This window comes from Anastrepha ludens, chromosome X (assembly GCF_028408465.1).
Source record: "Anastrepha ludens isolate Willacy chromosome X, idAnaLude1.1, whole genome shotgun sequence".
NCBI lineage: Eukaryota > Metazoa > Arthropoda > Insecta > Diptera > Tephritidae > Anastrepha > Anastrepha ludens.
The window spans coordinates 11,652,763-11,679,402 of record NC_071503.1 but is presented as its reverse complement, the minus strand read 5'-3'; the positions used below and the strand labels follow the sequence as shown (position 1 = coordinate 11,679,402).

The 26,640-nt window shown below is 42.5% G+C and overlaps 1 long non-coding RNA gene across 2 annotated transcripts in view; it reads right to left on the bottom strand.

The window, feature by feature from the left end:
• Positions 1 to 206: 206 nt before the first annotated feature.
• Positions 207 to 26,640, bottom strand: part of LOC128869174 (uncharacterized) — a 107,356-nt gene continuing 80,922 nt past the window's right edge. Inside the window, exons 3-6 of one of the 2 annotated variants that reach the window (XR_008455215.1) lie at positions 1,194 to 1,293; positions 879 to 1,136; positions 479 to 812; positions 207 to 408 (exon numbers count right to left, since the gene is read on the bottom strand). This is a non-coding gene — a long non-coding RNA (uncharacterized LOC128869174). The remainder of the gene's footprint in view (positions 409 to 478; positions 813 to 878; positions 1,137 to 1,193; positions 1,294 to 26,640) is intronic. The other variant, XR_008455216.1, reaches the window with a different exon arrangement.

The following is a 26,640-nucleotide window of genomic DNA, read 5'->3' as shown; positions in this document are numbered from 1 at the left end:
AAAATTTAGATAGAATACATACAAATAGAGCTCTATGGTTTACATCTAAAACTGTATACTTAAAAATTCTGGATAACAAATTTCTAACATGCTTGTGAACTCCTTTTGCATAATTTTACTTTAATAAATATGTATAAAAGAAAAAAAATATTTTTTTACCTTTTTTGAGATCTCTGTTGAAACAGTTTATTTACATATATATCGATGATGAATGAGAATTTTTAAGTTTTTTTTTAAGATATACGAAACATTTCATTTTATAATCTGTATTTAGAACACGAGTTTTTAAACTTTGCAAAATTGATTGAAAAATAAATTATTTAGTTTAATTTAATTTTTTTTAATCCATTTGGATGTTATCCTCTGCTGTGCGCTGTACGGTATCGGTCTGTATGACGTCCTCTAAATCTGGGAGCACCAATGATATAAAAAATAAATGATTATTTATGCCTATTATTCGAATTATTATTATGCATACCTGCTTATACTCGATATCTGAATTAGCATTCAATTTCAATCCATGCAAGAAAAGATCTAATGTATTCAATGGCAGACACAATTTGCTGGTTTATAATCGCAAATGTATGTTTAAAACTGAAATATTGGTTGGTTTGCATGTTTTTAATAAATGATATAAAACGTTTTTGTAGCAAATTTCATATCATGTAGTCATTATATAGCCATTGCGATGTAAAAGCTTGAGACTTAGCAGCTTGTTTGCTATATATTTGCGTACGCTAGTAAAATTTCATACTTGAGTTTGTGTAACAGTGGCCGGGCCATATCGGCTGCTTTATTGCGATGTGGCAAATCTAAATTATGGAAAAAACGTATAGCAAAGAAAACGTTTGTATACTACAGAAACTACTTATTCTCACCAGCCATTTCATTTTCTTGCAACCACACCCATGCTTCATTGAGGTCTTCCTTGGTAATACGGCGTACACATATGCGAAGAGGTGAAAATTCGAAGCTCAATGCAGGAGTATATAAACCACCACCAGATAAAATTATTCCCAATTCTTGTGTACCTGCATTAATAAGTTTTTGTACGCCTTTTCGATAATCAGCGAATCAAACCCGTGCTTTGTATGATTCAGCGCGGTATAGCAATGATACAGCCACAATAAATTGTCCTAAAATTGTAAATGAATTAAATTAAAGGACAACTGCGAGTCAATAAATTGGCATACGAGTATGTACGTGAATAAACGTTCCCTTTGCACCAATAGCTCAGCAAACGTACATAATCTTGAACTACAATGTGCTCGCAAGTGCCAAATAACCATTCACCTAAAAAAAATTTCAACTAGATAAGTCATTCGGCATGAATTTTTCCACTGTTGCCGTTTCGGTTCCTCAACAGGAACAATATTTACGTAGAAATAATATTTCAAATTTAAAACAGTTAACACATAAACCACAAATGTAAGCATACAAATACAAACAAAGCATGTCATTTTGACGTTGTTCATATCTACGGCAAAAAATTCAGCTGGGTGGTTGCCATCACCTTATTAAATCCACCTTGGTTGCGTGCGTGTGGCGAAGTTAACGATTTTCCCTTCGGGTTTTGCAGTCGATTGCGTGTGTGTGACCCGAAGTTCACGAGTTTCCTCATTTCTTTTGAAATTTTGAAGTGTGCCCATGAACGGATAAATAACAATATTAAGCAAAACATTTATTGAGGCAGCACAATAGTCTTATCTACTAGTGCCTTTCGTAATGTAATATAATTATAATTATATGGAAATATTGTATAATTATATGAATATAATAAATAATTAAGTAGATATAATTTTTCACAATTATAATAGGACTATGAATAAGTTCGTGCGGTTTTTTTCGAAATTTGAAACTTTATTGACGTAAAATGGTTACAAATTTAATATTCAAAATATTGTCCATCGCTTACTACTACTTTTTCCCATCTTTCTGGCAATTCACGGATTCCCTTTGTGAAAAATTCGGTCGGTTTTGCCGCAATCCACGAATCGATCCATTTTTTGACTTCATCGTAATTACGGAAGTGCTGGTCAGCCAGGCCATGTTGCATCGATCGGAAGAGATAGTAATCGGATGGCGCAAGGTCTGGACTATACGGCGGGTGGGGTAGGACATCCCATTTGAGCGTTTCTAAGTATGTTTTGACCACTTGTGCAACATGTGGCCGAGCATTGTCATGTTGCAAAATAACTTTGTCGTGTCTATCGGCGTATTGCGGCCGTTTTTCTCGCAGTGCTCGGCTCAAACGCATCAATTGTCGTCGGTAGACATCCCCCGTAATCGTTTCATTCGGTTTCAGTAGCTCATAATACACAACACCCAGCTGGTCCCACCAGATACACAGCATAACCTTCAGGCCATGAATATTCTGCGCCGACGTCGATGTTGAAGCATGGCCAGGGTATCCATACGTTGCCCGACGTTTTGGATTGTCGTAATGGACCCACTTTTCATCGCCAGTCACAATTCGATGCAAAAACCCTTTCTTTTGTGCCGTTGAAGCAGTTGTTCGCATGCCATAAAACGGCGTTCAACGTCTCTTGGCTTCAATTCATACGGCACCCAATGGCCTACCTTTCGGATCATTCCCATGGCTTTTAAACGTTTGGAAATGGTTGATTGATCAACTCCCAAAGTTTTTGCAACCTCTTCTTGCGTTTGAGCCGGATCTTGATCGAGCAATTCCTCCAATTCGGTATCCATGAACTTTGGCGGCGCACCCTCGCGTTCTTCGTCTTCCAAGCAAAAATCACCACTTTTAAAGCGTGCAAACCACTTCTGGCACGTTCGCTCAGATAGAGCATGCTCACCATAAACTTCCACCAAGATACGATGACTTTCGGCTGCTTTTTTCTTCATATTAAAATAATGAAGAAGAATTCCCCGCAAAAACACATTATTTGGCACGAAATTCGACATTTTCAAGTGTGGTAAAAATATTGTTGTTTACGCTTCAAATAAAAAACTTATACTGACGTTTGTGCCTTACGACAGTAGCTCTCCAATGAATGTTTGGAAATGTGGATCGATGGAATAATAATCAAGTTACGCCATCTGTTGTAAAACCGCACGAACTTATTCATAGTCCTATTATTTCTAATAAATAATTGATTGAGGAACTCAAAGATTTATAAGAAATATAAAATTAAAATTGTGGCAAATTTTATTTAAAAAATATAAAGAAGTAGACAGAAACGCTAATATAGAAGTATGATAAAAAATCTTCTTTTCCTCCTTTTCAAGCACAAATAATACAATAGATGACAATCATTGTTTTCTGCGTTCGATGTTCACTCAGCAAAGAACAGCGTAAAACTAAAATCGTCAACAAATCCACACATGATTTGTTTTCCGTCTGTGCCCAGAGAGAATTCACTGTAATCAGCTCAGTCTTCGCGGTTAGACTTCATTTTTGACAATTATTATTACACATTATACGTAGCTGGTGAGGATTCTCTATATCATTAATGTTCTCAGCGTTGCGCAAGACGTCAGCTACTTTCAAAGACGATCGCTTGCTGTAACGAATTGTTCACATTTCTTTTAATTGTAAGCAACTGTGAAATAAACGCAAGGTAATTTTGAAGAATGTCGTAAGTGAACAAGGAATTAATAAGAGCTAATTTTGAGAAGTCTTCCCTGTGGAATCAGCAGAATAAACATTATCGGAACCGAGGTGTTGTTGAACAAAGTTGGAACGAAAATGCAAAGGCTTTGAATCAAGAAAGTAAATAGTAACTAAACAAATGTTTTAAACTATAAAATTAATAAAATCTTTTTAAATGTTATTCATATTTCTATTACGACGAACATAACTCCGTAAGGTGCCTCTAACTAATCGACCCATTTTCTTTGACCTTCCTATTCTACCTTGTGTTTCACTACTGATAATTTTTCTCCTTCCGCCATGTGACCTTCAAGTCTTCCAAATCCATTATAGCGTTTGTAGTATACAAATAGCTTCAACAAAAACTTCTGCAGTATTCGGAGTGGTTTATATGTATTAGCTTCCACAATATCCTCCACCTTAAATTCATTACACCAAAACCACATTCGACACATCTCCTTAATTCCAAGGAGCTTTTCATTTTTAAAAGTGCTGAAGAAGCAAACTTCAACCGACACAAAAACTTGCATTTAGCATCTGCAACAGCTTGTAGTACTAGGGAGAAATAATTCGTATAATTAAAAATCGTTGATCCGGAATCCGCGGGGCATTTGACTTGCGGATATGTTTTCCGTCGAGGAGTCCCTCACAATTGAGAAAGCCCCAAAGATTCCAGAATTCCTCCGACATTTTTTTTAAATTGGCTTGAGTAGGTCGCTATATGTAATTGTTGCAAAACTTCCCACAAGATTTCACAGGTTTCTATCACAACAGACCGAACCGTTCGCATTGCAAGACATCTAATATATTAAAAAGTATATACCATACATATGTGGGCATCGCATTTGAAGATAACAGCAGTACAGATCTGAACATTTATAAAGCACCGAATGGTCAAGGTAGAATGGAAAATTGTGGCGTTGTGAACAGCATGAGTACTTTTGAAGTAAAAGCTCGCTGCACTTGACGCGCGTAAAAAAATTAAGCGAATTAATGAAATAATCAAAGTCGAAAAAACCTGGAGCTTTTGGAACGAAAATCAAAACAGAAGATACATATGCATATACTTTTCCATGGTAGACCATAGGGCCGTAGTAAACAAATTGTAATTTGATTTATTTAAAGCTAGGAATTTAATTTGACTCCAGGAAGGGCCTGTTTTTATTCGCTTCAGCTTCAACTTGTCGCCTCCACGTATTTGCTGCTCTGCGACTCCCTTGTCCATCCATTTCTACTTAATACGCTGGATTTCTATATGGACGGGTACTTGTCCAAAAGGTCAGCATGTTCGCATAATTCTACGCAGGCAGCGATTTAGAAAAGATTGCAAAGTTTATAGTGTGCACGCTGTCATACTCCACGTTTCACACCCATATAAGACGACTGGCTTTACGTTAGCATCGAATATCTTCAGTTTAGTACGTCTGGAAATGTTGCGTACGTCTCCTGCTGATAATTTTGCAGGTACTCTTGCATGCGAGAGCTTGCCAAATAGTTTCGGGTTTAAGATTGCTAAACGCTTTTTCAAACTCAATGAAACAGAGGTAGAGAGGCGTGCGCCATTCAACCGTCTGCTCCACAACCACTCTCAAGATCTTTACATGGTCAATGCATGAGCAGCGGGGACGGAGGCCAGCTTGTTCTTTTCTTAGTCTATCCATCAGTGAATTGGATAACCTTTTGTGGATTATGTGTGCGACGATTTTATTCACCATGCTAAGCAGCATGACTCCTCTCCTTCTTCGGGAGAAGAGTGACAACTTCTTTCAAATATAGTAAGTTGGTATCTAGTCCGAGCTCTAGATGTTTTTTAATAAGGGCAAAATAGTTCGAGCGCTTATCATGGGGTCAGCTTTAAGTAGTTCCGGGTTAATGTTATGGGGATATCATGGCGTGCTATGTCATGTACGCAGCTACACGGCTGAATGGACTGCAAGGAGCGCTGAGAGTAGATTTTTGTAGTAACGTCCCATATGTAGATTTTCTTCTCCTTGAATGTCGTTAACTTGTCCCCTTCGTCTTTAGGCGGCTTGGTGGCTTCAAACCAGTGTTTGCTTATTCTTGGACATTGCGGTAAAGATCTCGCGGACGGCGCGTTTCCGCAGCAGCCTGTGCTGTGATGGCTAAGTTGTCACTGCAGATTATCTTATCTACTCTAGCTGTTGCAAAGCTGTCGTATATGATCTGGTCGTAGCACTATTGAGCTGATTTTTTACTGATCTGCCTTCGTTTATTAGATTCCATGTATTATCAGAAATGCCGAGCCAGCCAATTTGGAGTTTTATTAAAATTTGTCCATTGTTTTTCAATAAAAGCCAACGCGGGTTCGAATCTCGGTGAAATACCAAAATAAAGAAAAAGTTTTATCTAATAGCGGTCGCCCCTCGGCAGCCAAATGCAAACTGCGAGTGTATATCTGCCATGAGAAGGGCCCTCTATTTGTGAAACAACATCAAGACACACGCCACAAATAGGAGAGGAGCTCGACCAAACAACCAGAAAGGGTGTACGCGTCAACTATACATATATAATTACTTTACTTGTGTGCATGTAGCACGATTGAATTTCTTTAATACTTTTTGTTTATAAGCTTACAAGTTCAACTTACACCTGAATACCCTTGCGCATGCACCTCTGTTTAATTCTTTGCTTAATAATTATCGTAATTTCTAGATTTGACGAGTTCTGCCCCGCCATCTGCTGTCGTCATCGGTCGAGTTCTTCTTTTTGTTTTAGCATCTCATTCGCTCGATATTGTTGCCATTCGGTTCGCCGAGTTTTCCGTTCCCAAGACTGCCCTCTGCTCTGATCGTCCTGAGTGTACAGTAAGTCTTTCGATCCAAAAACCACTTTGCCTTTTCCTGCCCCACAACCTCCTTCTATCTGAGTTTGTCTTCGGTTGGATGTCACCAACTTCAACACCTAATTGAAGACTTTGGTTTTCTTCACCAGTGGTGCGACTATAGTTCTCCTCTAACTCAATGGCGCTGCTACTGATCATCATTTTCTGGCTCATCATCTACGAGTACATCAGCATCCTCTTTACAAGTGCTACCTGTACCTATTTTTTCGTTGGTTTGTGCCTTTTGTAACAAAATGCTGTTACTGCTGCAATTACCGTTGTTTTCATCGATGGCATCCGAAGACTTTGTAAAGTAGTAGATTTATCGCTTTCATAATTGTCGCAAGCATCATCCGAGTTGTTGGATTGTAATTCAGATTTGGCGACTTCAGATTCATTTTCAATTTCGTAGCAGTTTCGCTGCTATCTCTGTACTCCTATGGTTTCATTTCGTGACGTCTGCTTCCTCAACATTATTTCTCTCTGCGTTGTTTCCTTTTTTTTCTTCTTCTCAGATAACTTGGTGTCGTTTTCAAACTTTTCTTCATACATTTCATCAGATTCCTCTTCGTTTGCTGTTAACTTTTAAGCAGTACAAATATTTTTACTGATTACTGGGAAAAATTTTCATTAAAAATATTGGTTTACTGATTATTGGAAAAAATTGCATTAAAAATATTTTTTTATTGATTACCAGAAAAAAATTGCAGTAAAAATATTTACTGAATCCTCCTTGAAGGGCAGGTGACCGTAAGAAACAGAATGAACAAACAAAAAAAAAACTATTTGGATAGCGCAATAAAGCAGACATGCAGACGGGCAAGCGGACGGACACAAACAAGCAGAAGCTTGGAACTCCCTCAGAGCTCTTTGTCTATAGTGAAGAGACAGCACGACGTCAACTCTAAACTAACCTTGTACATCCGCTGATGCCAAAGCGTCAACACGTAAAAAAAGGCCCGTCTATGTATAAGCTTTACCAGAGGTCTCTTGCTATTCTCGTCTGAATAAACAAAATTGAAGCCGAATTTAACACTAATCCAAAGGACGCGGCCGATAAGGTAAGGTGGCAAGAAGTGGTGGACGAGTACCGGGCGTTCCAGGCCACCCAGAAGGCAGAAGTCGTAAAATGCAATCACTCACAGGACGAAGGCGGTAAAACCGTGAAAAAAAAACACAAGATGGCACACACTGCTTCGACGCCCAAACCAGCCAAACACTGAGTTGGTGGACAAACTAACGAACCGCGGCAAACCTGCATTGGAAAAGTGGTCCGAGGAGTTAAGTGGCAGGATTTGATTCAATGGAGGGGGTTCGTGGATAAAGAGTCTCCAATGGCACGATCAGTTCTCTTTTGATTTCCTGCAAACCGCTGTTAGCAGGATCCAGAGCGACTGGGAAGGTTTGAGGCTAAGGGCTCGTATCTGGGGGAGTATCGAAACGAATGATCGAGGTGAGACCTTCTATCAATTTTTTAATACTAACTTTCAGATTTTCACCTTTCCAAGCACGGAATGCTTTAGAGGATGGGCGGAAGTACTAGATATAATATTATTCTTCTTCTTAATTGGCACGATAACCGCTTACGCGATTTTGGCCGAGTTTAGCAAAGCGCACCAGTCCTTTTTTTCTTGTGCTAACCGGCCCCAGGTGGATACCCCAAGTGAAACCAAGTTCTTCTTCGAACACTTTCAGAGGCGTAGAGTTTGTATCCATTCGAACGACATGACCTAGCCAACGAAGCCGATGGATCTTTATACGCTGCACTATGTCTATGCCGTCGTAAAGGTCATACAGCTCATTCTTCCATCGCCAGGCGCCAACGTGCAAAGGCCCAAAAATCTTCCACTGTATCTTTCTCTGAAACACTCCAAGTTTTGTTCTTCGAGAGAGGACTTTAGTACTTCAAAGTTGCACTTCTTGGCTAGAGAGATTCTTCGTTGGATTCCAAGGCTGATATTTGTTGTCACTTTTAATGCTGGTTCCTAAATAAACGAAGTTTTTTACAACCTCGTAATCATAACTGTCAACAGTGACATGGGTGGCGATACGTGAGTGCGCCGACTCTTTGATTGATGACAGGAGGTCCTCGTTCTCCCCCAGACCCATTCGCCTTGATTCTTTATCCAGTTTGGAAAAGGCAAAACTAACAGCGCGGTTGTTAAAGCCGATGATGGCAATATCATTGGCATACGCCAACAATTGTACGCTCTTATTAAAAATTGTGCCTGACCGATTAAGTTCTGCGGCTCATACGATGCTCTCTAACATCAGGTTAAAGAAGTCACACGACACCGAGCCACCCTGTCTAAAAACTCGTTTGGCATCAAACGGCTCGGAGAAGTCCTTTCCAATTCTGACGGCGCTGTTGGTTTTGAGTAACGTCATCTTGCATAGCCGTATTAGTTTTTTGGGGATAGCAAATTCAGACATCGCGGTATATACAGATAACTCATTTTCGTACTGTCGAATGCAGCTTTGAAGTCAACGAAAAGATGGTGTGTGTCGATTCTCCGTTGATGGGTATTTTTCAAGACTTGGCGGGGTCTAAAGCCACACTGATAGGAACCAATCAGTTGGTTGATGGTGGGAGTCAGCCTTTCACACAATACGCTCCCCAGAACCTTATAGGCGATATTTAGAATACTAATGACGCAGTTTGCACAGATTGCAGGATCACCCTTCTTATGGATTGGCCAGAGCACACTTAAATTTCAATCGGCAGGCGTGCCATCATGCACTGCCATCGGCAGCTCGTCGGCGCCCGCAGCTTTGTTGTTCTTTAGCCGCGTTATCGCTATTCTTACGTCGTTATGGGTGGCTTGCGGACAATTCCGTCGACAACGATTGGAGTATCAGGATCTTCACATTCTCTGTGACATGCTAAGATATCAACCAACCGGACATACCTGGTACATGCCCTGAAAGCATAGTCCTTAGTTCGTTTTCAGGGGTCGTCATCAGTATAAGAAGTTCTCATCCGAAGCGCGTTTTCGTGGGGGGGATTTTTACGGCGGGTCTCAACCCCAGTGCACAACCGCCTATCCTAAGATGCTTTGCCTTCTTACGTTGGCTCGCTCCAAAACGGGTGTTCAGAAGTTACCCAGAGGATACTTGGGCTAATCCCACTCCCAAGTGTATGGCGATCAAAAACTTTCCCCAATTGCGTGCACTTCTACACATACATTTGAAACCATTAGATATAACATTACTGTCTGCAAATACGTAATGAGGGTAAAAAATTTAGGGGTCTCAAACAAAAAGTTGTTTTCGTACTATAGCTGGATCTTCTATCACCTGGATCTTGAGATAGATCCATCCTCGTCATATCGTATTATTATTATTATTAGAAGGCCATTACGCACAGCGACCAGAGCTGATCTATTGTGAAAGACCTATTTTTGTAACCCTAGAGTTTTAGGCCTTTTAAAAATTTTAGCACAATTTTAGGTTTGTTGTTCCAAATATTGCATGGTAGATACTACAATACCACCAAGGTGCTGAAGTCTCTGTCTGCCCAACGCAGGACATTCACAAAGCACATGTTCGCAAAAGCGGCAGACATTGGTCTCAGAGAGACCAATATTATTTAGGTGATACCTCAGGCTGCATTGACCTGTACGATATCCTGTTAAAAGACGCAGATCTACTCTGCTTAGTGAGAGTTGCTTGTCAGATATTCCTTTGTTGGGATTTAGGAATAGTTTTACTTGACGCTGACTGGCACAGTTTAGCCAGTGTGCAGCAAATTTCCTTTCTTCCCATTCCCTAAGGAATTCATTAATGTGGCTTTTTGTGAATCCACAGAAAGGCTCAGGACCAGTAAGTTGCATATTTGCTCCTTGTTTTGCAAGGTCATCAGCCATTTCATTTCCCTCATGTCCTTCATGTCCCGGTATCCAGCCTAGTGTTACTATGTTGAGGCTTTCTAACGTGTTGAGAAGGTTTAGGCAATCATTTACCAATTTAGAGGTGATACGAGTAGTTGTTGATAGAAGGGCTTTTAGAGCCGCTTCAACCAAGATTGGAAGCGGTGGTATGTTCAGGAGCACACCCAATGCGTACGAGGGACATGTTTTCATAGCGCCTGTAATACCAACACATATCAGGCGATGCAGTTCGTTTAATTCGATTACTGCTTTTCTTTGCTTGACCTTGGGCCACCATGCTAAGGATGCATAAGTGACTATGGGTTTCACAATTGTGGTGAATATCCAGAAGGTCATTCTAGGGGTTAGTCCCCATGTCTTACCAAAAAGCCTTGTGCAGGCAAAGAATGCCCTTGGGGGTTTTGAAGTAACTCTCTCAATATGGAAACTCCACGTAAGCGTTTTGTCAAGACTGACGCCAAGATAGTTCGCTTCTGTCGAGAGTTGAAGTGTTGTTCCATTACGGATCGGACATTTGAGATTTATGTTCCTTCTCCTAGTAAACGGTACAAATGTTGTTTTGGATGGGTTGATGGAGAGCCCTTTTTCCGTGCACCATTTGTTTATTATTGAAGGGCTTGCTGCATGCGATCTGAAATGGTTTCCTCATGCCAGCATAGTACATAAACTACTAGGTCATCAGCGTAACCCTGACTGTGAAAACCTAGGTTGTTCAGTTTGTGGAGAAGTTCATCTATGACTAGAATCCACAAAAAAGGAGAGAGTACGCCTCCTTGGGGGCAACCTCTTGTGGCTTTGATAGATTTGATTGTTCCTCCTAGTTCGGTGCTGATCGTCCTAGATTTCAACATGAATATTATCCATCTAGTGATGGGTTCAGGTACCTCCTTTAGATATAGGGCATTATAGATTGCCTCATACGAAGTGTTATCAAAAGCCATTGATATGTCAATAAATGCACTTAGAGCTATCTGTTTGGACTCAATAGCCTTTTCAATAACTGTTACCAGGCTGTGTATTGCAGTCTCAGTGGATTTTCCCTGTTGATAGGCAAATTGAAGTCGATGCAGTGGGAAGTTAGCTAAATTGTTTTCCCTAATATACTGATCAACTATCTTTTCCATTGGTTTAAGGACAAATGAGCTGAGACTAATTGGTGTGTATGATTTAGGCAATTGTTCGGGGGTTTCCCCTACCTTTGGGATAAATACAACCTTTACCTCAGCCCATTTCTTAGGTAAATATGCTAGCAGTAAGCTTGCTTTGTATAGTCTGGTCAAATTAGAGATAATATGGTGTGCACCCTGCTGTAAAAGACAGGGGAATATCCCATCAGGTCCAGGAGATTTGTATGGGCTGACTGTTGATATCGCCCATTGTATCCGCTTTTCATGGCTTGTTTGCTATTTTTAAGTTCTCCGCAGTAGCAGATGTGGTAGTTTCTGCCGGCACAGAGATCTCGTCTAGCACAAGTGATCCAGGGAAGTGAATGTCCAACAGAAGTTGACTGGTTTCCTCTGGATTCCTTGTGTAGCTTCCATCTGGCTTTTTCAGGGTACTAATGCCGTTTGAGTAATCTTTCAGTAGGGCTTTTTGGATACGAATAGCATTCGGAATACTACGAATCTTTTCACAATGATTCCTCTAAGTAGCCCTTTTAGATTTCCTCAATTCTTTGTTGTAGTTGGTTAGGGCTGTTGAGTAGAAGGACCAATCCCCCGTTACTCTAGCTCTATTCCATAAAGTTCTTGTTTCTTTACGCAGATCGAAAAGTGCACTATTCCACCAAGGAACATTTCTTTGTGGCTTTTTCACTTTTACTGGACAACTTTCGTGAAACGCAGATGTTATGTTTGAGTGTAGTTCATTCGATTCGAACTCAACCTCTGATATAAGCTAAATATGACGCCTAGAGCAGTTAACACTTTGTTCTAAACAAAAGTGAAAGTTGTCCCAATTAGTTTTTCTGGGGTTTCTCTAAATTGTCATTTGTGGTTTGGTCGCACCTATATCAAATCTACAATAATATGTCTGTGATCCGACATAGAGGTTTCCTCTAACACATGCCAATTTGAGACTTCGGACAAAGCATTATGACTAGAGAGAGTAATGTCAAGAACTTCTCCCCTGATTGCATTAATGAAAGTCAGTTCGTTGCCTCGATTTAGGATAGATATATTATATTATACCTAAGTAGAAATTCAAGAAGGCACTCACCTATTGAATTTATGTTTGTGCTCTCCCACGCTGTGTGGTGCGCATTTGCATCACAGCAGAGGATCCACCGGAGACGTTTTTGTTGACAGTATTCCACCAGGGCTATAACCTCCCTTGTTGGAGCAGTAACCTGATCTCCTGGAAGGTAAGCGGACTCAAGTACTACCTCATGCTCACCTTTGCTCGCTGGCACTTTTACCCAAATCGCCACCAGGTCTTCTGTAATAAACTGTGAAATTGGGATAAAGGTTAGTTGATTATTTATCATCAACGTCGCTTTGGAACGGTCTTTGTTAGCAGCATACATCCAAGAGTTCTTGGTTAAATCTCCTCGTAAGCACGTCCGAGGCTGCTTTTGCGTGATGGAGATTTATTTGGAGGCATCCGAGTTGCATTCTGCTGTTACGAGGTTTTTGCGTTGGCCAGATCATCTAGTGATCCTTCGTTTGGCAATGGCTGCCTTTTTTTTACCTCGGTTGCTTTTCAGCAAGACTGCTTCCTCAGCGGACATCTGATCCCCTTTTCGAGCCTTGTTATGGCTGTGTGCTTTTTTATCAGCCTGCAGCGGGGGCCCATGCGAATGCCCTCCGCCACGTTATAGCGCCATGTGCCGGTTGTTGTTGGCTTTTCTGCATCGTGTCTGGAGCAACTGACTTTATCGTCCTGGGCTATTGAAGCCATTGGAGTCAAAGTTCCTACTTCCTCCGAGCTTTGTTTCAACGAAGGTTCAGAATCCTTTTCCTTGAGCGGATCTATTGGGCCCTTAGATTTTGGCCGAAGTTGGGTTTTACCGAAGCCGTAGTTCAGCCCGTTGTTGAAGGTTTTTATGACCTCTGCCGAGATTGGGTCGATAGCAACAGTGATTTCTACCACAGTACCCTTGCGCACTCTGTTGAGCACCCGCCAGTCATTCGTGTTGGGGTCCTCATTTTGGCCATCAAGGAGGCTAGTAATATCGTCAGTTGAGGGGCTGTCCAGTTCTGGAAAGTGACCAACGAAGATTTGTGGGCGCGGTATATCTGCCTCCTGCACAATCTTCAGCTGTGCATCTTTCCACGGCTTCAGCTTAGGAGCTGCTTCCTTTAGCCAATTAGCCGTATCATCGCAGCCGCTTGAGATTACAAAGTATCCTGGGCGAAAGGTGCAGCTATTAAATTTGGGCTTTGCAGCACCAGTCTGCTTTTTCCTTATAGCCTCCAGGATAACATGTTGTATGGCCGTTAGTTTTTCCGTCGACCATATTGTAGTGGGATTGTCAGGAGGTATTATTCCCCACTTCGTGCTACACGCCGCGTCTTTGTAAGACATATTTGTTAAGTCTACCTTGACTTCTGGATTAGGCACTGCTGCCTTTGGTCCTTTCGTTTCGGTAGTCTCGTCTGCATTCCTTCCAACGCTAGAGCTCCCCTGTAAATTGGCACGCTTAGGGGAGCTTTGCTTTGGCGTGGTGCTGCTGAAGCGTTGTCGCTTCAGATCACCTGGTTTTTGAGCAAGCTCTCTTGCCTCGTCAATGCTGTGACCCTTTCTCAGGAAGTTTTCATCCTTTCTTCCTGAGTCACGAGTTGGAGAAGCTAGTAGTTTCTCCTCTTCCTCTGAAGATATTGCAACAGCTTTGCCATCTGGCCCCAGGGCCATGTCGTCAACTTCCATTGGTTGCCCTTAGCTGCTTGCGATGTTGTTGGTAGTTCGGCACTGTTTACCGAAAGGTCGTTATCGACCTGGTTTATATTAAGCACTCCTGCCCTTTTTAATAAATTAATGTTTTACTCTGCCATGTGGTCCCACGAGTAAAAGGGAAGAGTAAGGTCGAGCCACGACAGTGCCCCGGTGTCGCGGTAGGGCTAATTACAACCAGAGGGCGCCCGATATCTGGAGGTCACCGTTATAACACACACTTACGTAGTGCCATTCATCCTATAGGCACGGTTCGAATTACACCTAGGATTACGGGCATTTACGAGCTTTTCCTCCCTAGATCCGCCATTTTTAATTAAAAGCAGGGGCACCTCGTGCAGGAGTGGCATCCTACCACAATGGTCCGTCTTTAGGCTACTGGCACAACTGCCATACACCTCTGTGTGCATCGTATCGCATCATATCGTAACTCACTTAGAACAAGTTGGAAACGGTTAAAAAATGTAGTAGGGAACAGGATAGAGAGGATTCCGATCCATCAAATCACTTTCACGGAAAACATTCAGAGTAGGGCTACAACATTGCAGCAGACATTCAGTAGGACCTACAAATTGATGGAACAATGAGCTCTCAAAATTAAGGGAAGAAGCCAGAACAAATTTTAATCTCAGCTACTCATTTGGTAATTGGCAATTTTACAGAAAAAATCGGAGGCAATACAAGAAGGCAACCAGGGCCGCAAAGAAAGAGAGTTAGAGAGATTTCTGTTCTTCTATCGAATCCATCATTGATTCTGCGAGGCTCAGCCGTATTTTGTCCAAAGACTATGCAATGGCTTCTTGGTTCAAGAGGCCAGATGGTACTTGACTTCTACGGCAGAAGAATATCTAGAACTTCTTTTACATACTAATTTTCCGGGATGTAGCGCTCATGGTAGCGATGTTGATGATTTAATAGTCACAAAAGAGAAGCTAGCATGGGCAATAAAATTATTTCACCTTTCAAATTTTCAGCCCCTCACGTGATCTTTCCCAAGATGTTACAGGAAACTCTTGATAGTATTCTACCATGGCTAATCGAATTTTCGTAGCGTAACTAAACCTAGGTTATATTCCAAACAGCGGGAAGGCCAATTAGTCTTTCATATTTCCTTTTAAAAACTTTTGAACGGCTGTTAGACATACACATTAGAAGCTTGCTGGAGAGCTCTAGTATATCAATTGCACAACACCAAATAATACCATGGCAGCTTCTCTAGACATATGTACGAGTAGAAAGCGCCCTTAGTAACGTCAGCACTGATGATATCCAAAGGGCGTTAATAGACTTAGGAGTTAAGAGTTGTATCAACAATTAGATCCTCTCTTCGGTAGAAACCCGAATAATCAAACCTAATATGGGTAATATCAACATAACTAAGAGAGTCCTTAGCGGAACTGGCGAAAGTCCTCCACTGAACCCTCCCCGAGGGTGCCAGCTGGTAATAAGTACCACAGTTTTCCTATTTTCAGGAGGTACTTAGCTAAGTTAAGGGTACTATGGGTAGGGTTCGATACTCCTCAATAGTACAGCACTACTCAAAGTACTTTTAACGTGGTCGGGGGTGAAGGGTGTGATGCGACCCGTGCCGAGAATCTGTCAGGCTTGGGGCCCTTCTAATAAATAACCAAGTCTCGAACGGAGCTTATGGATAACTGGCGCCCTCCGTAATAACTAGCCTTACCCGTGTAGTTCGGAGCTATGCACGGGCGGACATCCTTTCTCCGACACTCGTGGGTCCAAAAATGCAAAGAGACTATCCAAAAACAAACAAAAAAAGGAGATCGGTCCTCCTTCTAACAGACCGACAGGAACAAACAGTTCCGCAATAAGAGCAACGGTCGCACCGAGCTCGAAGAAAACGCCATTCATCGGCTTAATAAGTCGATCGAAACATACAGCGACAGCCTCAGCGAAAGCGAGGCCAGTGGCCACACAATCAGCACTGGGCACAGGTCCAAGTACAAGTAGGGGTGCACTAGCCGGGCAGTCAACTGCGATTCAGCCCCAAAAGCGGTCCCGACCGGAAGCACTGCTACTGCTAGCTCCGGTGCCGAAGGATGGCCGCTTGTGAGGGTGGTAGACCCAGCGAAAGCGAGCTACCAGGATCGCAGAAACGCAGCTAGGTTTCTAAGGAGGGTGCACGAAACTCACCCAAAGGAAGGTGAAATGTCACAGGAGTTGAAAGAGGCGATTGAAAGGGCGAAAGCAATCATTCTTGATTTCAACTCCGACTTCAAACCAATACAATCGGCTCCAAAACGACAGCGGTCTTTGGAGGATAATAAGCCAAGCGCAAAAAGGCTCAAATCAATAGGCGTGACGCCCAGAAGATCATTTGCGGAGGTTGCAAAAGACCGCTTTATCATAGGAGTCCTGGACGAGAACCATCCTGAAGGTATGATCTCCAAGGCCCAATGGAAATGGATCGAGGCCGAGCTAACGAAAGTGGCACTGAAGGTTATTCTGGAGAACCCCGGCCCCCCGCCTGCGTGTGAAGATTTATGCTGGCACCAAGGCCAGATAAAAATAATAGAGTGCGACGTTGAGAGATCGGTTCAGCTGTATAAAGAGGCCATCTCCAAAGTCGGCGAAGTGTGCCCAAATGCCAAGCTAGTGGTCGTGGACAGGAAGGATTTTCCGTCCAGGCCGCGAGCAAGGGTTTGGTTACCTTCAACCGTCGAAGACCCGGAAGAGATTATGAAGCTCACTCGGGCCTGCAATCCGGATATCCCAACGCAGGAGTGGAGGTATGTCAAAACACTTACCAACAAAAACAGCGTGGAAGAATCGAAAGAACAGAAGCGTGTCACCATGCAGGCTCTCCTGCTCCTCACAGAAAACTCAATTGAACCGTTAGCGAAATGCGATGGGCAATTGAGATACGGTTTTGTAAAGGTGAAGCTTCACATTTATAAAACCGACACGGATGCTATTGAGTTCCTCACCACGAAGGAAAGTGCAAAGCCCATGAGCGAACTAGAACCCATGAGCGAAACAGAGCCAATGAGCGAAGACGACCATCCCACCGAAGAAGAATACGCCTCTTCAGGCTCAGAAGTGGGCTTAGGGAGGTTGTACTTCGAACGGGAGGGTAAGTATTCCATACAACAGCGTAAGTATTCCGAAAGGGAACTTTTATGCGAAAACAAAGAAGACCCAGACATAACGCTAACAGCTGATGCATCTTCTGTAGATAAACCTGCCTTGCCCTCCTGGATCGTCTGGCAGAAGATCAGCCGTATGTAGTCCTCATCCAGGAACCCTGGGTACGGAATGGCGAAATCTGCGGTCGGAGGACATCAGGTTATATAGTTTACAAGACCAATTGTGAAGGTACTAAAAGAGCATGCATAATTGCAAAAGCACATCTTAACATATTTACGATTCCAAATTTCAGTAACCCAGATACTACGAAGGTTAGCTGGGAAGTGAGCGGAAGCAACATCTGGCTAACCTCGTTCCATTTTGATGGAGACGACACAGGTCCACTGCCGTCGCCGCTAATAAGAAGCCTTGTGGAAGACTGCAAAGCACACATCCGCAAACTAGTCCTAGGAGGTGATGCCAATGCCCACCATACCGTATGGGGGAGCTCGGACACAAACGAACGAGGTGAGTCTCTCTTTAATTATATTATATGTAGTAAGCTTTTAGTGTGTAACAAAGGCAACGAACCCACATTTATTACGCACAATAGACAAGAAGTTCTTGATATTACGCTAGCATGTCACACCCTCTACAGAAAATGACACAGTGGAGGGTTCTGAATGAACACTCTTACTCCGATCATCGCTACATAAAAATAAAATTTGGGGGAAACAACTCACGGGCCCCGCCCGCCAGCAGGAACTTGAAAAAGAACAACTGGCATATATATATACGGAAACTTAAGGAAAGACTTCCAAATTCCCAAAATATTACTATTGAAGACAGAGAATCACTGAACGAACACGTACAAATCCTTACGGAGGCCTGTAGAACTGCGCTAAACAAGGCTTGCCCTTTAACGACAGCAGAAGACAGTTTAATAGAGCGAAAGCGACACGAGAGAGTAAAGACTGGGACTGCTATTACAGTAAGCTAAAAATTTACAAAAAAGAAGTTAGGAAAGCGAAAAGGTCTGGTTGGAGAACGTTCTGTGGAGAAATCGAAGGAACCACAGAGTCTTCCAGACTGCGTAAAACCCTTTCAAAAAAACATTATTCCACCGAATACCTCCAAAAACCGGACAGAAGTTGGACTACTTCGAGTGACGAAACTCTGAAGTTGCTAGTGGACACACACTTTCCCAGCAACGAATCATCTAACGTATTAATCAACAATAGTACAGAAAGACCAAACTCTGACATTGAAGAAATAATCACTGAAACTAGGATAACCTGGGCAGTGAACACGTTCAAACCATTTAAATCACCGGGTCCAGATGGATTATTCCCAGCCCAAATACAACATTCGCTCAACTACATCATGGAGTGGTTGACGGCCATATTTAAGGCTGCTCTGAAACTTTAAAGTGTCCCATCAGTATGGAAAGAGGTAAAAGTGGTCTTTATGCTTAAAGCGGGAAAAAGTTCACACACAACACCTAAGGATTTCAGGCCAATTAGCCTATCCTCCTTTCTGCTAAAAACATTAGAAAGAATTTTAGAAGAGCACATTAGGGCTAACATCAGCCCTAATAAGCTCAGTATCTCACAACATGCGTATTGTAAAGGGAAATCTACTGAAACAGCACTTAACTCACTTGTTACAGAAATCGAGAAGTCAATGTATAATAAAGAATTCACATTGGTAGCCTTTCTAGATATCGAGGGCGCATTCAACAACATCCTACGGGTAACCATAATAAAGGCACTGACGGATTTCGTGATCTCTGGCGCTCTGGTTGAGTTCATCAAAAACATGCTCTTGAGCAGATTTCTGGTCGCAACCCTAGGGGTTGAGAGATCAAGAAAAAAGTTTGCAGAGGAACACCTCAAGGCGGTGTGCAGTCCCCTCTCCTATGGGTGCTGGCACTAAACTCATTGCTAAAGAGCCTAGAGGAGAAAGGACAACACATCGTAGCATATGCGGACGATGTTGCAATGGTAGTAAGAGGGGAATTTCCCAATACACTTAGAGAAGTCATGCAAGATTTACTTAACATGGTTGAAAACTGGTCAAAAGCAAATAGGCTAAGCGTCAACCCCAATAAAACTGAACTCATCCTATTTACCAGGAAACACAAAATTCCAAATATAGCTCCTCCGACTTTAGGTGGAACGGCACTGTCATTTAATGATGAGGCCCGCTACTTAGGTCTTATACTAGACCGAAAGCTAACTTGGAAGGCAAATGTCGAAGATAGAGTAAAAAGGGCTACAATAGCACTATACTCTTGTAAATAGCTGATAGGACTAAGTTGGGGTCTCTCCCCATCTATCGTATGCTGGCTTTACACGGAAATTGTCAGACCAATCCTAACATACGGCACATTAGTATGGTGGCCAGCTCTAGATAAATTGTACATTAAAAGAACCATGGCACACGTACAAAGAATGGCCAGTCTTTGCATCTGCGGGGCCCTCAGAACCACACCCACAGATGCACTAAATATTATGCTTAACATTTTACCAATAGAGCAATACGGTAAGCAAACAGCTGCCAAAGTAACTCTCAGACTAAGAGAAATCAGCCTATTCAGAGCGAACCAAAGAGGACACTCCTCAATTTTAGAACAATTCCCCTGCATTCCCAGCACAACGGATTTCTGTAAGACCAAGGACATCAATTTTAATAAATCCTTTGTCACAGTATTTCCTTCCAAAGAGGAATGGGATAACGGGCTCATTGTTAAGATAAATGACTTAAACATCTACACAGATGGCTCAAAACTGGACAACAAAGTACGTGGAGGGGTCTACTCCGACAAACTCGGAGTATGCCAATCATTTCGCTTACCTGATCATTGCAGTGTATTTCAGGCGGAAGTCACTGCCATAAAAGAGGGACTTAAAGAAATAAAAACGAGAGTATTATCCACACATGAAGTCTTCATTTACTTGGACAGTCAAGCAGCAATAAAAGCGCTGGAATCAAAAACGCACTCGTCAAAAACAGTTCTAGAATGTTTTAAACTACTAGATGACGTATCTATGTAAGTGTTACAAGGTGCACCTTATCTGGGTACCAGGCCACAGGAACATTGCAGGAAACTGTAAGGCGGATGAACTTGCAAGAACCGGTACAACGCTCGATCTCGAACCGGATAAGGCGCTGATACCCATGCCCATAGCCACTTGTAAATTACTTATAGACAGGGAAACTATCAAAAAGGTAAATACAAGCTGGCAAAACCTCACAACATGCGAACTAAGCAGTCAGACATGGACGAACTGGAACAGCGGTCGATCGAAGATCTTGCTAAGATTCAACAGAGAATCTATAAGAAAAATGATAGGTGTATTAACTGGTCATTGTTTAATAGGCAGCCACGCTAGAAGGTTAGGACTCCCGTGCTTCGATTTCTGTAGAAGCTGTCTTAATACAGAAGAAGAGGAAACAGTCAGACACCTTTTATATGAGTGTGAAAGCCTAGCTATGAGAAGGCTGCGCACTCTTGATACAGCATTTCTAACCGATGTAGCGGATATAGCCCATCTAAAACTAACGAAGCTCTTTAAAGCCACCGGAAGCTTATTAAAGCCACCGGATGGTTTGATACCTAACACGTAGAGTAAGGATAAGCTCCAGTGGTATCACAATGGACCTGCAGAAGGTCTAAGTGTGTCTTATGACAACCACCCTACCTACCTACCTAGCGGTACTAAAGTGGGGGGAGTACTGTCTCCACTTCTTTGGATATGTATGATTAGCAAAATCTTAATAAAACTTATTGGAGGTGGGGTTAATGGAATTATGGGGTTAAAGCAAAAACGCGTATGCTGATGATGTGGTGCTAATGGTATCAGGACTGCGTCCTAATGCGATCAGTGGGATTATTCAAAGGGCGCTAGGTGAGTTCAACTCTTGGGTCACAGGCTGTGGTCTGAGTGTAAACGCGCGTAAAACAGAACTTATGTTATTTACCACCAGTTATAACGTACCAATTCTAATATATACATAAATATATAATTACCGCGTACACCCGTTTTGGATGTTTGGCTGAGCTTCTCCTCCTATTTCCTCCACAAATGGACCTACAGTTGTAAGCAGAATCCGAACGCAGATGTTTTTAAGAGAAGGTTTTTCATGGCAGAAATTTACTCGGAGATTTGCCATTGCCTGTCGAGGCACGACCGATATTAGAAAAAACTTTTTTTCATCTTCGTGTTTCCGAATGGTTGTCACGCACCATCCCATTGGGCTATGGCGGCTGTACCAATTCTTACCGTACCAAATATGAACGGACAAACTGTCTCAATTTCAACCCGGGCAAATTACCTAGGAGTAATTCTGGACTTCAAACTTAGCTGAAAATCAAACCTTCAGAAACGGGTAAAGAATGCAGAAATTGCTTTATATGCTTGTAAACGTATGCTAGGAAGAACATGAGGTCTTCAACCCAAGTACACATTGTGGTTGTAAAGGCAGTTATACGTTCAATTTTATCTTATGGCTTGGTGATTTGGTGGAAAGGTTGGAATTTCAGCAGGTAACCGAGTGATAAGGCGACAAGAAGAAAAGATTGAAGCTCTTGAAAATATTGGCGAGCAACACTGGAAGAAGCTAAGGAAATGCTTGTTTGGCAGCAACAGTGTATAAATGCAAAAAAGCTGGATATTTATTTATTTTCAAATCAATAAACAATTGTTCTTACTGACTATTTACTACAAAAGTATGTTTAACAAAAAGAAAAAAAAGTTAAGTTACAATTATGCGTACTCACTACATATTACAAAAATATCGTTATGGAAAACTTAAGTTACAATAAACGGCTTAAAGCAGAAAAGCATGCCTTGGGTAAAATAAAACCAAACTCAATAGTAATCGAGATCTCATTGAATTCATGAAGAGAGGTTATATTCCAAACAGCGGGAAGGCCAATTAGTCTTTCGTATTTCCTTTTAAAAACTTTTGAACGGCTGTTAGACATACACATTAGAAGCTTGCTGGAGAGCTCTAGTATATCAATTGCACAACACCAAATAATACCATGGCAGCTTCTCTAGACATATGTACGAGTAGAAAGCGCCCTTAGTAACGTCAGCACTGATGATATCCAAAGAGCGTTAATAGACTTAGGAGTTAAGAGTTGTATCAACAATTAGATCCTCTCTTCGGTAGAAACCCGAATAATCAAACCTATCGCGGTACTGGCGAAAGTCCTCCACTGAACCCTCCCCGAGGGTGCCAGCTGGTAATAAGTACCACAGTTTTCCTATTTTCAGGAGGTACTTAGCTAAGTTAAGGGTACTATGGGTAGGGTTCGATACTCCTCAATAGTACAGCACTACTCAAAGTACTTTTAACGTGGTCGGGGGTGAAGGGTGTGATGCGACCCGTGCCGAGAATCTGTCAGGCTTGGGGCCCTTCTAATAAATAACCAAGTCTCGAACGGAGCTTATGGATAACTGGGCCCCCCGTAAAAACTAGCCTTACCCGTGTAGTTCGGAGCTATGCACGGGCGGACATCCTTTCTCCGACACTTGTGGGTCCAAAAATGCAAAGAGACTATCCAAAAACAAACAAAAAAAAAGGAGATCGGTCCTCCTTCTAACAGACCGACAGAGCAACGGTCGCACCGAGCTCGAAGAAAACGCCATTCATCGGCTTAATAAGTCGATCGAAACATACAGCGACAGCCTCAGCGAAAGCGAGGCCAGTGGCCACACAATCAGCACTAGACCCAGCGAAAGCGAGCTACCAGGATCGCAGAAACGCAGCTAAGTTTCTAAGGAGGGTGTACGAAACTCACCCAAAGGAAGGTGAAATGTCACAGGAGTTGAAAGAGGCTATTGAAAGGGCGAAAGCAATCATTCTTGATTTCAACTCCGACTTCAAACCAATACAATCGGCTCCAAAACGACAGCGGTCTTTGGAGGATAATAAGCCAAGCGCAAAAAGGCACAAATCAATAGGCGTGACGCCCAGAAGATCATTTGCGGAGGTTGCAAAAGACCGCTTTATCATAGGAGTCCTGGACGAGAACCATCCTGAAGGTATAATCTCCAAGGCCCAATGCAAATGGATCGAGGCCGAGCTAACGAAAGTGGCACTGAAGGTTATTCTGGAGAACCCCGGCCCCCCGCCTGCGTGTGAAGATTTAGGCTGGCACCAAGGCCAGATAAAAATAATAGAGTGCGACGTTGAGAGATCGGCTCAGCTGTATAAAGAGGCCATCTCCAAAGTCGGCGAAGTGTACCCAAATGCCAAGCTAGTGGTCGTGGACAGGAAGGATTTTCCGTCCAGGCCGCGAGCAAGGGTTTGGTTACCTTCAACCGTCGAAGACCCGGAAGAGATTATGAAGCTCACTCGGGTCTGCAATCCGGATATCCCAACGCAGGAGCGGAGGTATGTCAAAACACTTACCAACAAAAACAGCGTGGAAGAATCGAAAGAACAGAAGCGTGCCACCATGCAGGCTCTCCTGCTCCTCACAGAAAGCTCAATTGAACCGTTAGCGAAATGCGATGGGCAATTGAGATACGGTTTTATAAAGGTGAAGCTTCACATTTATAAAACCGACACGGATGCTATTGAGTTCCTCACCACGAAGGAAAGTGCAAAGCCCATGAGCGAAACAGAGCCAATGAGCGAAGACGACCATCCCACCGAAGAAGAATACGCCTCTTCAGGCTCAGAAATGGGCTTAGGGAGGTTGTACTTCGAACGGGAGGGTAAGTATTCCGTACAACAGCGTAAGTATTCCGAAAGGGAACTTATATACGAAAACAAAGAAGACCCAGACATAACGCTAACAGCTGATGCATCTTCTGTAGATAAACCTACATCATTGTAAGGAAGCCTGCCTTGCCCTCCTGGATCGTCTGGCAGAAGATCAGCCATATGTAGTCCTCATCCAGGAACCCTGGGTACGGAATGGCGAAATCTGCGGTCTGAGGACATCAGGTTATAAAGTATGCAAGACCAATTGTGAACGTACTAAAAGAGCATGCATAATTGCAAAAGCACATCTTAACATATTTACGATTCCAAATTTCAGTAACCCAGATACTACGAAGGTTAGCTGGGGAGTGAGCGGAAGCAACATCTGGCTAACCTCGTTCCATTTTGATGGAGACGACACAGGTCCACTGCCGTCGCCGCTAATAAGAAGCCTTGTGGAAGACTGCAAAGCACACATCCGCAAACTAGTCCTAGGAGGTGATGCCAATGCCCACCATACCGTATGGGGGAGCTCGGACACAAACGAACGAGGTGAGTCTCTCTTTAATTATATTATATGTAGTAAGCTTTTAGTGTGTAACAAAGGCAACGAACCCACATTTATTACGCACAATAGACAAGAAGTTCTTGATATTACGCTAGCATGTCACACCCTCTACAGAAAATGACGCAGTGGAGGGTTCTGAATGAACACTCTTACTCCGATCATCGCTACATAAAAATAAAATTTGGGGGAAACAACTCACGGGCCCCGCCCGCCAGCAGGAACTTGAAAAAGACCAACTGGCATATATATATACGGAAACTTAAGGAAAGACTTCCAAATTCCCAAAATATTACTATTGAAGACAGAGAATCACTGAACGAACACGTACAAATCCTTACGGAGGCCTGTAGAACTGCGCTAAACAAGGCTTGCCCTTTAACTAAGTATAAGGGGAAGAAAAAGCCGCCCTGGTGGTCAGAAGACCTGACTACATTAAGAAACGACAGCAGAAGACAGTTTAATAGAGCGAAAGCGACACGAGAGAGTAAAGACTGGGACTGCTATTACAGTAAGCTAAAAATTTACAAAAAAGAAGTTAGGAAAGCGAAAAGGTCTGGTTGGAGAACGTTCTGTGGAGAAATCGAAGGAACCACAGAGTCTTCCAGACTGCGTAAAACCCTTTCAAAAAAACATTATTCCACCGAATACCTCCAAAAACCGGACAGAAGTTGGACTACTTCGAGTGACGAAACTCTGAAGTTGCTAGTGGACACACACTTTCCCAGCAACGAATCATCTAACGTATTAATCAACAATAGTACAGAAAGACCAAACTCTGACATTGAAGAAATAATCACTGAAACTAGGATAACCTGGGCAGTGAACACGTTCAAACCATTTAAATCACCGGGTCCAGATGGATTATTCCCGGCCCAAATACAACATTCGCTCAACTACATCATGGAGTGGTTGACGGCCATATTTAAGGCTGCTCTGAAACTTTAAAGTGTCCCATCAGTATGGAAAGAGGTAAAAGTGGTCTTTATGCTTAAAGCGGGAAAAAGTTCACACACAACACCTAAGGATTTCAGGCCAATTAGCCTATCCTCCTTTCTGCTAAAAACATTAGAAAGAATTTTAGAAGAGCACATTAGGGCTAACATCAGCCCTAATAAGCTCAGTATCTCACAACATGCGTATTGTAAAGGGAAATCTACTGAAACAGCACTTAACTCACTTGTTACAGAAATCGAGAAGTCAATGTATAATAAAGAATTCACACTGGTAGCCTTTCTAGATATCGAGGGCGCGTTCAACAACATCCTACGGGTAACCATAATAAAGGCACTGACGGATTTCGTGATCTCTGGCGCTCTGGTTGAGTTCATCAAAAACATGCTCTTGAGCAGATTTCTGGTCGCAACCCTAGGGGTTGAGAGATCAAGAAAAAAGTTTGCAGAGGAACACCTCAAGGCGGTGTGCTGTCCCCTCTCCTATGGGTGCTGGCACTAAACTCATTGCTAAAGAGCCTAGAGGAGAAAGGACAACACATCGTAGCATATGCGGACGATGTTGCAATGGTAGTAAGAGGGGAATTTCCCAATACACTTAGAGAAGTCATGCAAGATTTACTTAACATGGTTGAAAACTGGTCAAAAGCAAATGGGCTAAGCGTCAACCCCAATAAAACTGAACTCATCCTATTTACCAGGAAACACAAAATTCCAAATATAGCTCCTCCGACTTTAGGTGGAACGGCACTGTCATTTAATGATGAGGCCCGCTACTTAGGTCTTATACTAGACCGAAAGCTAACTTGGAAGGCAAATGTCGAAGATAGAGTAAAAAGGGCTACAATAGCACTATACTCTTGTAAATAGCTGATAGGACTAAGTTGGGGTCTCTCCCCATCTATCGTATGCTGGCTTTACACGGAAATTGTCAGACCAATCCTAACATACGGCACATTAGTATGGTGGCCAGCTCTAGATAAATTGTACATTAAAAGAACCATGGAACACGTACAAAGAATGGCCAGTCTTTGCATCTGCGGGGCCCTCAGAACCACACCCACAGATGCACTAAA